This window comes from Halichoerus grypus, chromosome 8 (assembly GCF_964656455.1).
Source record: "Halichoerus grypus chromosome 8, mHalGry1.hap1.1, whole genome shotgun sequence".
Taxonomy (NCBI): Eukaryota; Metazoa; Chordata; class Mammalia; order Carnivora; family Phocidae; genus Halichoerus; species Halichoerus grypus.
This window is the reverse complement of record NC_135719.1, coordinates 103,195,373-103,209,602: the sequence shown is the minus strand read 5'-3', so window position 1 is coordinate 103,209,602 and position 14,230 is coordinate 103,195,373. Positions and strand designations below refer to the sequence as shown.

The 14,230-nt window shown below is 35.6% G+C and overlaps 1 long non-coding RNA gene across 5 annotated transcripts in view; it reads left to right on the top strand.

Annotated features, from left to right (window-relative positions):
* Positions 1–14,230, top strand: part of LOC118543837 (uncharacterized) — a 472,034-nt gene that overhangs the window by 369,663 nt on the left and 88,141 nt on the right. The window lies entirely within an intron of this gene.

The window sequence follows — 14,230 nt, the reverse complement described above, 5'->3', positions numbered from 1 at the left end:
AGAAGGGATCAAAGAAACTTAAGTACATGAGTTCTTACATGTTCATACATATTTGTTTTATGTGTTTGTCCTTGAACTTTTCAGTTGAATGTACATTTTTCCTCTCAATATTTTATAAGCAACATTCAAATCCTTCTAGTACCAAATGTTGTGATAGAGGACTATGAAGAAAACTAATGCCTTTGAACTTCCATTTAAATATATCTTTTTGTTTGCCCAACAAAGATTTGTGCTTTATGTTTGAAATCTGATAATTTGAATAAAATAAGTTTCATTGTAAAATATTATGTGTCAGTTTTGCCTAGGATATGTTATATCCTTTCCCTATAGAGAACTGGCTTTTATTTCTGCAGTGTGTAAACAAATTTTAGTATTTTACTATTCTACTATTTTTCATGTCTTCAAAGATACCAATTACATGTATCCAATCTACTTTGTCTTTAATGTCCATAATTTTCTCATGAGCTTGTAACTTTATTTTTGCTAAGGAGAAAATGTGCTTGTCACTTATTATTTTTTTTTGCAATATTGTCCTGTATAATGGGGCTGATTCCAATTTGGCTACCATGGATATTATAGTTTAGTTTTTCTCTCCTATCTCTCTTCTGACTTCTGTTCATAGGTTGTTTCACTTTCTGTTGTCCTATGGTAATTTCCCTGAGCTCTTGTATCTCTGCCCTGAACTTTGGACTTTCAAATTTTTTGATTTAATAAAAACGTATCATAATGATCATCTCTCTCAATCCTTTTTGAAATATTTTATTGATGTTATTAATGTCTTTGCTTTTTCATTTTCTCATTTCTCTTGTACTACCTTTGTTCTGACTACTCATTTTTTGAATGATGGGAGTTCTTCCTGGATCAAAGATTTTTGTTTGCTTTCATAGCTTCTGTGTTCTGGCGGCAGAATCAGCAAAGGATATGTTCCAGGCTAACAAATTTGGGAGACAGGATATTATGAATTCAATCCAGCTGATCAAAATCAACATTGGAGTGCTCACAATCCTCGTGTTTGCCTAACAAACAGACTACTTTCTAGGTTGTCTTTGTAATCTCTTGCTCATCTTGATCTCTACCACTTCTTTTTGAAACTAAACTGGGTCCAAGGAAGTTCCCACCATAAGTCTGCACACTCCCTTCCAAATACAGCAAATAAATCATTGGTTTTGTACTCTAGTGTGTGCTATTAACTTTAGAGAAGTGGGTTCTTAGAGTTTTTTTTTTAAAGAATTTTTTGTTTATTCATTTGAGACAGAGAGATACAGAGAGAGAGAGAGAGCAGGAGCAGTAAGGAGAAGTAGAGGAAGAGGGAGAAGCAGACTCCCTGCTGAGCAGGGAGCCCGACGTGGGGCTCAATCCCAGGACCTGGAGATCATGACCCAAGCCTAAGGCAGATACTCAACCATCTGAGCCACCCAGGCGCCCCTTAAAGTTCTTTTTAAAGATTTTATTTATTTATTTTAGAGAAAGAGTGAGAGTGTGAGTGGGGGGAGGGACAGAAGAAGAGTGAGAGAGAGAATCTCAAGCAGATGCCTCACTGAACATGGAGCCTGATGCAAGGTTGGATCCCATGACTATGAGATCATGACCTGAGCCGAAATCGAGAGTCAGACACTTAACCAACTGAGCCCGTAGGTGCCCCCTGAAAGTTCTTAACAAGGTCTATAAGCAGGGCTATTAAAATGGTTATGCAAATTTTGAGGTGCACAATTCTAGACGGCACCATAAGTATTGATTTCCTGAGCAATCCTAAGCATGCCTGAAACCCTGGGTCTCCTCTCTGTATATTGTTTCACATCCTTGTTTGACATTTACTAGTTTTGGTTGAGGATATCAGGTATCTTCTGGTTTGTCAAAAATGGATTTTGCAATTTAATTTTCTACTTCTCATGTTGCTTTTGGGTGACCTGAATTATAACTGAAATATAGTTTAGAAACCCAGAGATTTGAGTATTAGTCTTAATTTCTTCCATTTGTTTATCTTCCCAAACTAGAAGAATTTATTCTCTTCTATGCCTTTAGTCTTCCTTCAAAACCACCCAAGCCCTATTTTAGTAAATGGCATAACCAGCTATTCAGTTATTTAAACTAAAATATTAGGAGTTCTCCCATGATTCCTCCTCAAGGCACATCTTTGCCTGACTCCCTGTAAGTCTTCCCATTTCACCTCCATCTCTGCTGCCACCATCTTGCCCTGTCCACAGTCATCTCCTATCCAGATAATGATAACAAGTTTCTCTGCTCCAGATCTCACTTTTGCCCATTCTACTTTTTACATCTGTTCTTCCACTACAATAGGCAATAGCCAAAGGTGGCTATGGAACACTTGAAACATGGCTTATCTGCATAAAATCACATATGACTTTGAATACTTGGTATAAAAATATAAAATATTTTATTTAGTAACTTTATATGGCTATGTGGTAAAGTGATATTTTAGAGTATGTATGAAATAATATACTAACAATTTCCCTGTTTATTTTTTTAATGGAGGTACTTGAAAATTTTAAATTACACATGTGGTTCACATTTGTGGCTCATAATCTATTTCTATTAGGCAGTACTTCTCCACACAGTAACAAACATAACTGTTAGAACACAGAATGGATGTCACAACCCAGCCTAAAACTTTCAAATGACTTTTATATTGGAAATCTAATCCAAACTTCCAACCATGATTTATAAGATATTTCTTGATCTCACCTATCTGTCCAATTTCTACCTTGAACCATATATATTCCCACTCATTACAACTCTTGTCATGCTAGTCTTCATTTTATTTTTTTGGACACACAGCACAATTTATTGCCTCAAGACTTGTGCACATGCTTTTCTTTCTTATTAAAACACACTTCCCCTCATGCTCAAGTGGCAGCTCATTTCCTTCTTTTTAGTCTCAGCTCAATGTCACTTTTCAGAAAAGTATTCTTTGGCTGTCCAACACCAAATAAGTAACCCTTTATAATTTCTCATATCATTCTCTTATTAACTCATAACCTGCAAATATTACACACAATGTAATATTCAGGGATAACCTGAGGTGATTACAAAGTATTTTCAAATCCTGACAGTCCTTTTGCCTTACATTTTGCCACTAATGAAATCAGTGGATGGGAATCAGGGATGAAACTGATACTACTAAGAACATAGGGCTCATATTTCAACATTCAACCTTAAAGAGAATTTCTTTTTAAATTCATAATGAAAAAGATAGCAAGTAGATTAATCAAAGGAAAAGATTCTAAATTGTGTCATTTCTGTCAGTGTATCAAAAGCTAGCCATTGTGGACATGATAATATTAGAAGCTAAAAACGGTTCTGTCTAAACCACATAGGAAAAAAAAGGTAAGGCGAGGGCAAGGAAGGCATGGGAAGTGTGTGCTAGAATTCCTTTCACCCAGGGAAATCAGCATAATAAGGAATAAAATGTTAGATTGAAAAAAAGCAAAAGCAGAGGGAATTTTTGTCTCACTTTCTCAGTAGGACTTTGGGACAAGTCTGTCAAGCTAGATGGTCCTATGTCAACCTGAGAAGATCAATGGTGGCAAAAAAGTATGGTTAGAGAGGAGGATAAAAAGGTAAAGGAGACTGAGAGAGAAGGAGAAACTCCCTCACCTTCCAAAGGGACCCAGAAGTTACCCCATGCCCCAGAGATAATGCATAATGGCAACATGCCTTTTGGAGCCACCATAGATAGAAGTGAGGTGGTGGATATCAACTGGATCCTCTTTTATCTCTGGAAGGTCAAGAGCTCCCATCTCCTACCCCAGTCACCTTCCAAGGAAGAAAGAGACGGGATTTGTTGAAAAGAGACCGAGACACTTATATTGAAACAAAGACTGCAGAGATAAATTTGCCAGTTTAAAATATCTTCATCACAATTCAAGCAGCTTAGAGAAGTCATAGAAACTAACATCAAAGTAGAGTGGATAAATGTGTTCACTCTGACACTTTATATTCTGTCTCTCCAGCTAAAATGCAAGCTCCATTGACATGAACAAAGTGTTCCCCTACCATTACATACACAGCACTTAGAATAGGGTCTGGTATACAGTAGGTATCCGATCATCTAGGAGGGAAGCAGGATGTTCAGAGCTAGAGAAGAGATGTGATGACAGAAGCAGTGGCTGGAGTGATAAGCTTTGAAAAAGGAGGAAAGCCAGGACAGAAGGAATGTAAATGGCCTCTAGAAGCTGGAAAAAGCAAGGAAACAGATTCTCCTCTAGAGCCTCCAGAAGGAATGCAGCTCTGTCAGTAAGTTGATCTCAGCACATAAGACCCAGTTCAGACTTCTGACCTCCAGCTCTATAAAATAACAAATAGGTGTTGTTCTAAGCCACTAAGTTTGTGATAATTTGTCACCATAGCAATAGGAAACTAACAGATTCTTAGTGAAAGAGTAAATTAATTCTATTTTGGGGACTTCCAATAATCCAAAGTACCTTAAATATTAAAATTTGCTGCTAAATTAAGGTTTTTAATTATACTACACAGTTAATAGTATACAAACTCCAGAGTGCATTTCTCTATTTTACTCATTTAAACAATGGGAGTACTTTGAATTTACATAGCTTATGCTCAGAAAAAAATACCAGAAGGTAAAATTATAGCTAATCATACCCTCTAGTGTTTAAGTTAGTATCAAGAGTACACTCTTGTTGCTAGTATGGCTTTTATATACTCTAATAAATTGTTTTATAACTTCATAACAGTTGCCAGTCTTTTGTATTTACTACACTAAAGCTTCTTTATGTTTTTAAGGAAATACTTAACTAGTCATAAGGAAGAATTTTCATTAAGCTACTGTGCTCAGTTACAAGTGCATAGTCTTGCCAAAAAAGAACCTAATATACATAATTCCAAAATAACAGGATAAATTTAGGAAGTTAATATTCACTTGATGGTTTACAAAAATATTCTTTTATATGGAAAGCTGTGAAATAAGTATTTGTTTGAAAATCACCGGGTACTTGTCAGAAAAGCTGGAGAAATGGTTTTACAGAATTAATGATCAAAGAAAATTAATTTAATCAGTGTTGTTGACTGAGTATTAAATGAAAGTAGGATACCCATTCAATTCTAATATGGGCTAAAGGTAGAGTAGGAGTTCATTTAAAAACCACCACCAATTTGAACACATCCATTAAGGAACACAGACACTGTATAAAGAAGATATATAATTTTTAAAATAACTATTTCTAGTTAGGTGACCCCGATTCTCAACATGCTGATTTTCACTGTAGATAACTGAAAATGTAACCATTCTACTTGACAGTGCTGAAATAACTAATAATATTTTTATCTACATAAAATTCATAACAAGCACTAATTGCAAATATCATCTTTATCTGCCTCAGACTATTCCTTTTTTCTTATCCTTGGATTCTAATAGTGCGCTTGCTCCTTCATTCTCTCAATTTTGCCCTACTTTCAAGTCAGTTGAGCCTAAGAAGAATTGAAGATGACATAGGTATCATACAAAATGTTCCTCGTAATTGTAACTGACAATCTAATAGAGAGTCTAGGCCACCCTTCCAGGACTGTGAGGAGACCAATATATTAGTGCAGAGTTCAGAGTCAATTTATTTAATAAAGTTTCTCACCAGGCCAGTAACTCCATGGTGTTCACATGTCAATTAACCCCAAATAATAGCCTGCAACACTTTGCTTAGGTCTTACTGTTTCTGGTTATGTGGCAGCTTTTATTCTTGAAAATAAAATGAAATCATATGAAAGCAAGAAGAGCAGAAAGGTGGAAGAGGGGATGGGAAAGAGGAGAGAAAAATCAGTTTACTCTCCAGTGGATTTTTTTTTTCCTGAAATGCCCTTCAGCATGGCTGATTTATGAGTTGGATGTTTAGTCATTTTCTAATTTATCACCTCTATTTCATAATGTAAGGGTGCTAAATACCAAAATAATTTTATATATGCAAACATTTGTATAAGTGATTGTGAAAGATTAGCATGGCTTCATTGATTTCCTTAATTATTTAACTACTAAGAACTGAGTGTTCAGTCTTAGGCAGTAAAATGAATGAATGAGTATGTATGCATGGTTTTTAAAATGAGTCTATCCATTCATTAATGTATTAATTCATTCAACAAATATTTAAATATTTAGGGAAAGACTGATTTACATACTATGTCACTGTATAATCATTAAAAAGGATTCCTAAGAAAATGTTATTTTAGGCGTACGTTTATTAACATTTTACTTTCTGCATCCATGGTGTCAGATTTAGAATCATTTTTTATCTCCAGCATCAGAATAAGCATTATTAAATTCTAACCTATTAGCTATTTCAGGCTGTTCAAATGATGAGACTACTCAAATGCATATATTTAATTTGCCTATATATTTAAATAAATGTTGAAACTTGGTTACTCTTGTAATAAACTATGATAGAAAATGACAATCTCAGAAATACTAATGTAAAAGAACATATTGAATTGGCATTTTAAGAAATGTACTGTAAAAAATATTGAGCCATACATATGTTAGCACTTTTTTATGCTGGTGACACTAAAAATATATATCTAAAACAATAAATTTAAATAGGCATAAAAAATATGGTGTTAACTGCTAACTTTGACCTTTCAATCTTTTGTGTTTGTTTCATCTTAATATAGCATGTTAACTCTATTGTTGCTTGATAAGTGTGTGTTTGATTTGAATGCAAAGTGGGCAGTCCAAGATCAGGTTTAAAAATACAACTAGAAAATAAAGTGACAGCTGATTTAGTAAGTATAAAAAAAACTGCATATTTAGGAGTTTCCTTTTTCATTGCTAACAGGGAATTAATTTTAAGTTGTCACTTTTCTTTGACTCTTTACCCAAGTTCAGAAAATATGGGGAAAATATATGCAGCGGTCTGTAGATTTGTTGGCAAGGATGTGAGAGGGGTGATTTTTTTTTTTTTTTTAAACACAAGACATTTTACGCTCTAATTTTCCATCCTGAAAATCCTTGACCTTTCAAAAATTTGCATAATACATGTGGGGGTTGTCTTGATGGTTTATTTCCTTTGAAATATTTCACAAGCAATTTTCATTTCATCTGAAGATTTTCTTCTATTATTAGCTTCCAACAACCACAAATAGAATGTGGGGATGCCTTCCTTGATTTTAGCTATAATGTAGGGTTTTTAATACTTTTTAAATTGTTCCATAGCACCTCCTGATACAAAATATGTCTACACATATGTTCTATTTCCTCTTAGTGTTAAACAAGTAAAAATTCTTATCCCAGCTATCCTTTTCATACGGACTCTGTGTTCAGGTCTGTTGGAAGGGTGATAAGGATATATTCTAGTCTCATCCTTCCCCTACCAAGGAAAAAATTAGCATAGAGGGATTTCTTTTCTCTTCTGTCACAAAGTTTTACTCACTTTTAATTCCTGTTTTCTCAAGGTATTTATAGTCTGGCAGGCTGAATATTTTCTATTCCCCCCCCGCCATTTTTCTATTAATTAAGCAGAACCTACTAGAGCTGCCTTTTGAGTCAAACTGGAGGAAACAGTAGTAACAAACCATCTTCCATGACAAACTTATTTTCTAAAAAGTGCCAAGTTCTTGGGCATTTCACTATCTGCTCATTCCTCCTGACCCAATCCTAACCGGGGCTTGCTCACCGGCAACTCCTTTGCCACAGCTTGACAATTCTTTCCTGTCTTCTCCGACCTCTTCCCCTCAGGGCTCCAGCAATCACCGATCTTCTAGATGGAAGAGCACACATCTCTGGCATTTACGTTTCGATGACTTTCTCTCTCTCTCTCATCCCTTGTGATTGTCCTCACATCTCAAATGCTTCCCAGGTCCAACAGCACTTACAATAAAGGACGAGTAATGAGAAACTGGTAGAGTTTATGGTTCCTATTAATTGCAAGGAGCACTATGAATCCCCACAACTAAGTTTTTGTTAAGCCTATTAGCTAACTGTAGGCAATCAAGGTACTGAATATTTCTAGATCTCTGAGAAGCAAGCTACACAGATAATATTTAAGATTTTAACTTTTAAAACCTACCTTAAAATGACTCTTAAATATAAAAACAGTCATGAGTAAGAGATAATGGAATTAGTTTATTTCACTTTAATGAGTATCAAATATCTATTTTTCCAAGTAGCTTCCTTATTGCTATAGTGAATACAAAGATATAGAAGACATAGTACCTCTACTAAAAAAAAAGTTGATATTCTAGCCAGCGACATACAAGTAACACTTATGAATGATTAGATTAAAATAGGAGGCAGTCCATTTTCATAACACTTAATCCAATAAAGAGAGATATGTGTAATTCTTAGGAGTTAGAGGAATTTCTTATAATCAGAACGATGGGATCTAAGAACCAGCAGAGACCTTAGGAATAATATAGTCAAGGTCCTTCATTTTGCAGGGTTTAGTAAAGTATGCACAGAGGTTGAGCGACTTGCTCAATGACACAAACCAGCTGAATGCAACATTATATCTACATCTGCTATCTTAACTCCTATCTTAAATTCTACATAAGCCTGCATTCTCGTTAACCAAAATAATCTATTCTTATATATTAGAATGGTAATCTAAATATTTCCTGCTGAGTTATCTTATGTAAGCGTGAATCTTAGTAATAGCACTGGTTAAATATTGTATACTAAATCACATAGAATACTTGTTTTCCTGGGATCTACAAGCAGAGAAGGCTGGTGGCAAGTGGGACCCATTTACGCAGTTGTTCTTAGAAGGCAGAGAAAGGACTCGTATAAGCTCAGGAACGTATCTGTCAACAAGGAGCTGGCTTGACTGCTCTTCTGTTCTTGAGCTTAAACCCCCTTTGATTTGGCTGTAGCCAAAACTCTTGTAAAAGCCTAAAGCTACAGGGGTGCTGTCAACACTTCATTGCTATTTTGGCCTCAGAAAAGAAAAACATGTTGTATTGTCTCTGTAGTTTTTAAAAGCTATGCAAATGAAATACAAAGCTGAATTAAATCCTTTTTTGTGCACTTAAAAGCCAAAGTACATACTAAATACCCTGTATGTTAAAATATTATCTTTCTTATACCAGTGACAAATGATAAACTAAGATAAGGCCTTGGCAATTAAAAAGCAAAACCACTTTATTTTCTTTCTTAATAACTGTTCCCACAATAAGTTAGTTACTAAAATTTTATTCCTATGTAATGTGAGAATTAACATTCATACTTAACATATAAGGAATTCTAAGATTTAATGGGAAGAATAGTTGCATAAAATTTTATATAGAGATGTGTGGATAGATGAAAAATGAACTTAACTTATTTAGTTAATGAGATATTAGTAAATGAGATTAACTTATTTAGCTGATTATGATCACAGAGTCATCCTTTTATTTTATTTTATTTTATTTTATTTTATTTTAAATCAAGAGTAACTTAAGGACAAGAATTCCATGGACCAAGCACATTTACTGAAATCAACATGTAATTTGTCTGTTTTCTAATACTAAAGTTAGTAGATTCATATTTTGATATAATGGTTGTGGTAGTGGGCAGAAATACGTCTTACAAGGTGCCAAAGGGTTTCATTCCTTCTGAAGGCTCTAAGGAAGAATCTCTTTTCTTGCCTTTTCCAGCTTCTGTAGGCCGCCTACATTTCTTAGCTTGTGGCCTTCTTCCATCTTCAAAGCCAACAATGGCAGGTTGTCTTTCCCATGCTGCATCAATTAGACACTGACTCTTCTTCTGCTTCCTGCTTCACTCTTATGAGCCATTAGGCCGACCAAATTAGTCCAGAATAGACTATTATTTCAAGGTCAGCTCATTAGCAACTTTAATTCCATCTGCAACTTCAATTACCCTTTTCCCCATAACATAGCATACTCACAAGGTTCCAGGGATTAGGATGTGGACATTTGAAGGTTCATTATTCTGCCTACCACACTCCTCTAGAGCCTCCAGAAAGAAATGCAGCCCAACAGGCACCTTGATTTTAGATCAATAATTTAGCCAAATCAGACTTCCAACACCTACAACTGCAAGATAGTAAGCTTATATGGTTTAAGCCATGAAGTTTATGGTAATTTATTTCAGCAGCCATAAGAAAATAATACAGTCGTCTCGATGAAGGAAAGAGAAGTTTAGAATCAGAATTTGTATCCAACCGTAATATGAACCTCCTTGAAAATTTTCAGTGAGTCAGAAGGATTCAGACATTTCATGCCCTTTAAGCATAATGCTTCCAGAGTGTTAAAGCCAAGTAATTGGAAAGAGAAAAAAAAAAATAGTGTGCAAGAGGGAATTGACAGTAGACCAGGAGATAGATACTACGCTATGCCAACTATCTCGAAATGTGTTCCTTAGAGTATTAGTGTTCTGTGAGATATTGATAGGTTTTCAGGCAAAACAAAAGGTCTCTAATATCAAATATTTCTGAAAAAAAGTTTTTTTAAAGAAAGATATTATTTATTTATACATGAGAGCCAGAGAGAGAAAGAGGAAGAGGGAGGCAGAGGGAGGAGCATAAGAAATGAATGTACCTATCTGATTAGAAAACTGAAAAGCAGCTCACCAATTCAACTACAAATGTATATTGAACATCTCCCACAGGCCAAGCTTTCTTTAGCAAGTGTTATAAAGAAGTAAAGACGTGGGACTCCACCCAAGAATGCCAGGATCATGACCTAAGCCAAAGGCAAATGCTTAACCCACTGAGTCACCCAGGCTCTAACAAAGTGTTTTTAAAAATAAACACAAGACTTTATGGGTTTACATGCATTGGAAATATCAAATGGCTGTGTAGTGTTTCAAAAACTTTCTGACCATGTGATTTCTTTTTTCCCCTAACACATATTTCTGCTTAGCATGACTTGGGATGCTGCAGCAGGCTTGGTACATCAGATATTCCATTAAGGCTGACATTAAAATAATATATACCTTTGACTAACTGATTTCCTATATTTAATAAGAAATGAATGTACCTATCCAATTAGAAAACTGAAAAGAAGCTCACCAATTCAATTACAAATGTATATTGAACATCCCCCACAGGCCAAGCTTTCTTTAGTAAGTGTCACAAAGAAGTAAATTAACCCACAAAACAGCTATAATCCAATGTATATCCAGATAAAACTGGAGGACTCTTTGGTTTGGGATCATTCTGTGGTGAAAACCATGAAAATCAGTGTAAAACTAGACTTGTTCTCTCAATTCCAATCAACCCAATCAACCCACTCTTCCCTGTTGAGGCACCTCTGTGGTGAGGTCAACACTGAGGGTTAGGTCTCATTCATAGGCCCATTCACACAGGACTTGGCATCTCAGGTACAGCCACAAAGTGAAGAGAGAAGTGTCCACCATGAGAAAAGTCATGGGCAAGATTGAAGTAAATAAATAGGGTTAAAATAGAAAGACATATTGATATTTGTCTACAAAAAAATATAATACAATTGTAAATAAGATATATACAAATCATTTTGAAGTACACAAAAGGACTTGTGTGATAAGAAAACAAGTATATGGTTCAGGTAATAAATTCTAACAGAAACTAGAAGAGAAACAATATGGGTAAAGGGTTCTAGCAACACTGATACAATAGCTGAATCTTGTGGATTTGGGTTTTTGGAAGAGTGGAAAAGGCATTCCTAGGTGATGGAACATGAGAAAATGTGGACGTAGGAGAAAGAAATACATTCTGTGTTCAGTTAATCATGCAAAAAAGCACTGTCCAGAATTAGTCAAGTTTCTTCTATATTTTGAGTGAACATCATTAATCATTTTCTTAAGATATGTCATTGTGTGTGTTTGTATGTGTGTGTTAGAGGGATGCAAGGTAGCAAGGACTCAAGGGCCAAAATCTAGAGGAAAAAAAGTCCATAGACAAAAGCCAATGTAGATAGTGTAATTTCTCCCCTTAAGGCATTTGCCAATTTTAAAGCAACAGCCAAGACACTAGGAAGTTGAGCACAAAATTAAGCTGAATGGCTGGGAAGCTGAGCAGAGCGTGTCTAGGAGGACAAAGAATGACATCTGGACCCTCAAATGAAGAGAGAACCTAGTAAACACCCCAGGTTTTAGGTTGAACATTTGGAGGGCTACCCTTAAGAATAAAAGCAATAAAGAAATAGATCCACCTAGTGCCTCAAAAAATTAAAAATAGAGCTACCTTATGACCCAGCAATTGCACTACTGGGTATTTATCCCAAGACACAGATGTAGTGAAAAGAAGGGCCATATGCAACCCAATGTTCATAGCTGCAATGTCCATAATAGCAAAACTGTGGAAGGAGCTGAGATGCCCTTCAACAGATGAATGGATAAAGAAGATGTGGTCCATATATACAATGGAATATTACTCAGCCATCAGAAAGGATGAATACCCAACTTTTACATCAACATGGATGGGACTGGAGGAGATTATGCTAAGTGAAATCAGTCAAGCAGAGAAAGACAATTATCATACGGTTTCACTCATATGTGGAACATAAGGAATAGCACAGAGGCCATTAGGGGAAGGAAGGGAAAAATGAAGGGGGGGAAATCAGAGGGAGAGATGAACCATGAGAGACTATGGACTCTGAGAAACCAACTGAGGGTTTTAGAGGGGAGAAGAGTGGGGGGATGGGTTAGCCCGGTGATGGGTATTAAGGAGGGCATGTACCGCATGGAGCACTGGGTGTTATACAAAAACAATGAATCATGGATCACTACATCAAAAACTGATGCTGTATCGTATGGTGACTAACATAATAAAATAAAATTAAAAAAAAAAACTAATGTAAAAAAAAAGAAAAGAAAAGAAATAGATCCACCTGTACCAAGTATGAAGCCCAGATTCAAATAAGTGTATTTTGGGATTATTGTAATCTTGCCCTGCCCATAGGCCTGTCAGAAACAGAAATAAATCCTCAAACCATCTCTAATTTTTTATATACAATATCCAAAATTCAATCAAAATTTGCCAGCTATAAAAGGAGTAAAAGGAGTGAGGATCACATGACTGCAAACCAAGAGAACAACAGAAATAGTCCAACAAAAAATTCAAATAGGAGAGTTATCAGACATGGATTCAAGAAACCTGTAATTAATATATTGAAACACTATATGACAAAAGGAAAAATTCAGCAGAACATTAACTTATAAGAAATGGAAACTGTAGAATTTAAAATAAGAATAACTAAAATTAAAAGCTCAATAGATGTTCTTAGCAATAGCAGAATTAGTTGAAATAAGAACAAATGGAAGAGGAATCAGGAATAAAACAGGACTGAAGCATGGAGAACTAAAATGATGAAAAATAGAGAAAAGAGCATAAGAGACAGATGGAATATGGCCAAGTGTTCTAACCAAATGGAATTCGAGTATGAAAGAGAGGGCAGAGAGAGAATGGAGGAAGCAATACTTGAAGTTATAATGGCTGAGAATCTTCTAAAACTGACAGAAGATGCCATGCAGCTGTGTTAATATGGTAGACTGATCTTTCGAAGGGCCTGCTTGCCAGCCTGTTGCATAGCTGGTGTCTGGGAATTTGGCTTTTGAAGTGTTCTGTAATGTTGTTCCTGCTATGTCAGCCTGCTTAGGCTGTACAAACAACATGATTTATGGTGAACACCGGTTTCCTTCTGAAAGCCTCCAATTTTGGTGATCAGAGAGTGCTTATGTCCCCAGACCCTCAAAGAAACCTTGAAATCTGAATTTCAGACAGGCTTCCCTGGACAGAAATATTACATGCATGCTTCTGCATTTTCACTGCTAAAGAAAGGAGCATGCTGTGTGAACCTTCCTCGGTTAGGGGGGAGAAGGAGAGAGAGAGAGAGAGAGAATACAGAAAAAACATGTGCCTGAGTTTCTCCAAATTCTGCCTTATGTGCATTTTCCTCCTTACTGATTCAGCTATTCATTTTTATGTGTCACTATAATAAATCTTTTTCATGAGTACACCTATATGTTGAATCCCATGAGTCCTCCTAGCAAAGTACCAAATAGAAGAGTGGTCTTGAGACTCTCTAAACAAACATCTACTTCCAATGCAAGAAAGCCCACAATCCCAAACAGGATAAGTCGAAAAAAATTATATTTAAGTACACCATAATAAAAATGTAGAAAAACAAGGACAAAGAACATTTTAAAGGCAATGATGGAAAAAGACACATCGCTTTCGGAGGAGCAATATACACCCACAGTTGGATTTAGGCCACACAATGGTCATCAGAAAAAATTGGAATAAAATCTTCAAAGTGCTAGAAAAAAAACCCCAAAATCTATTAATTTAGAAATGTA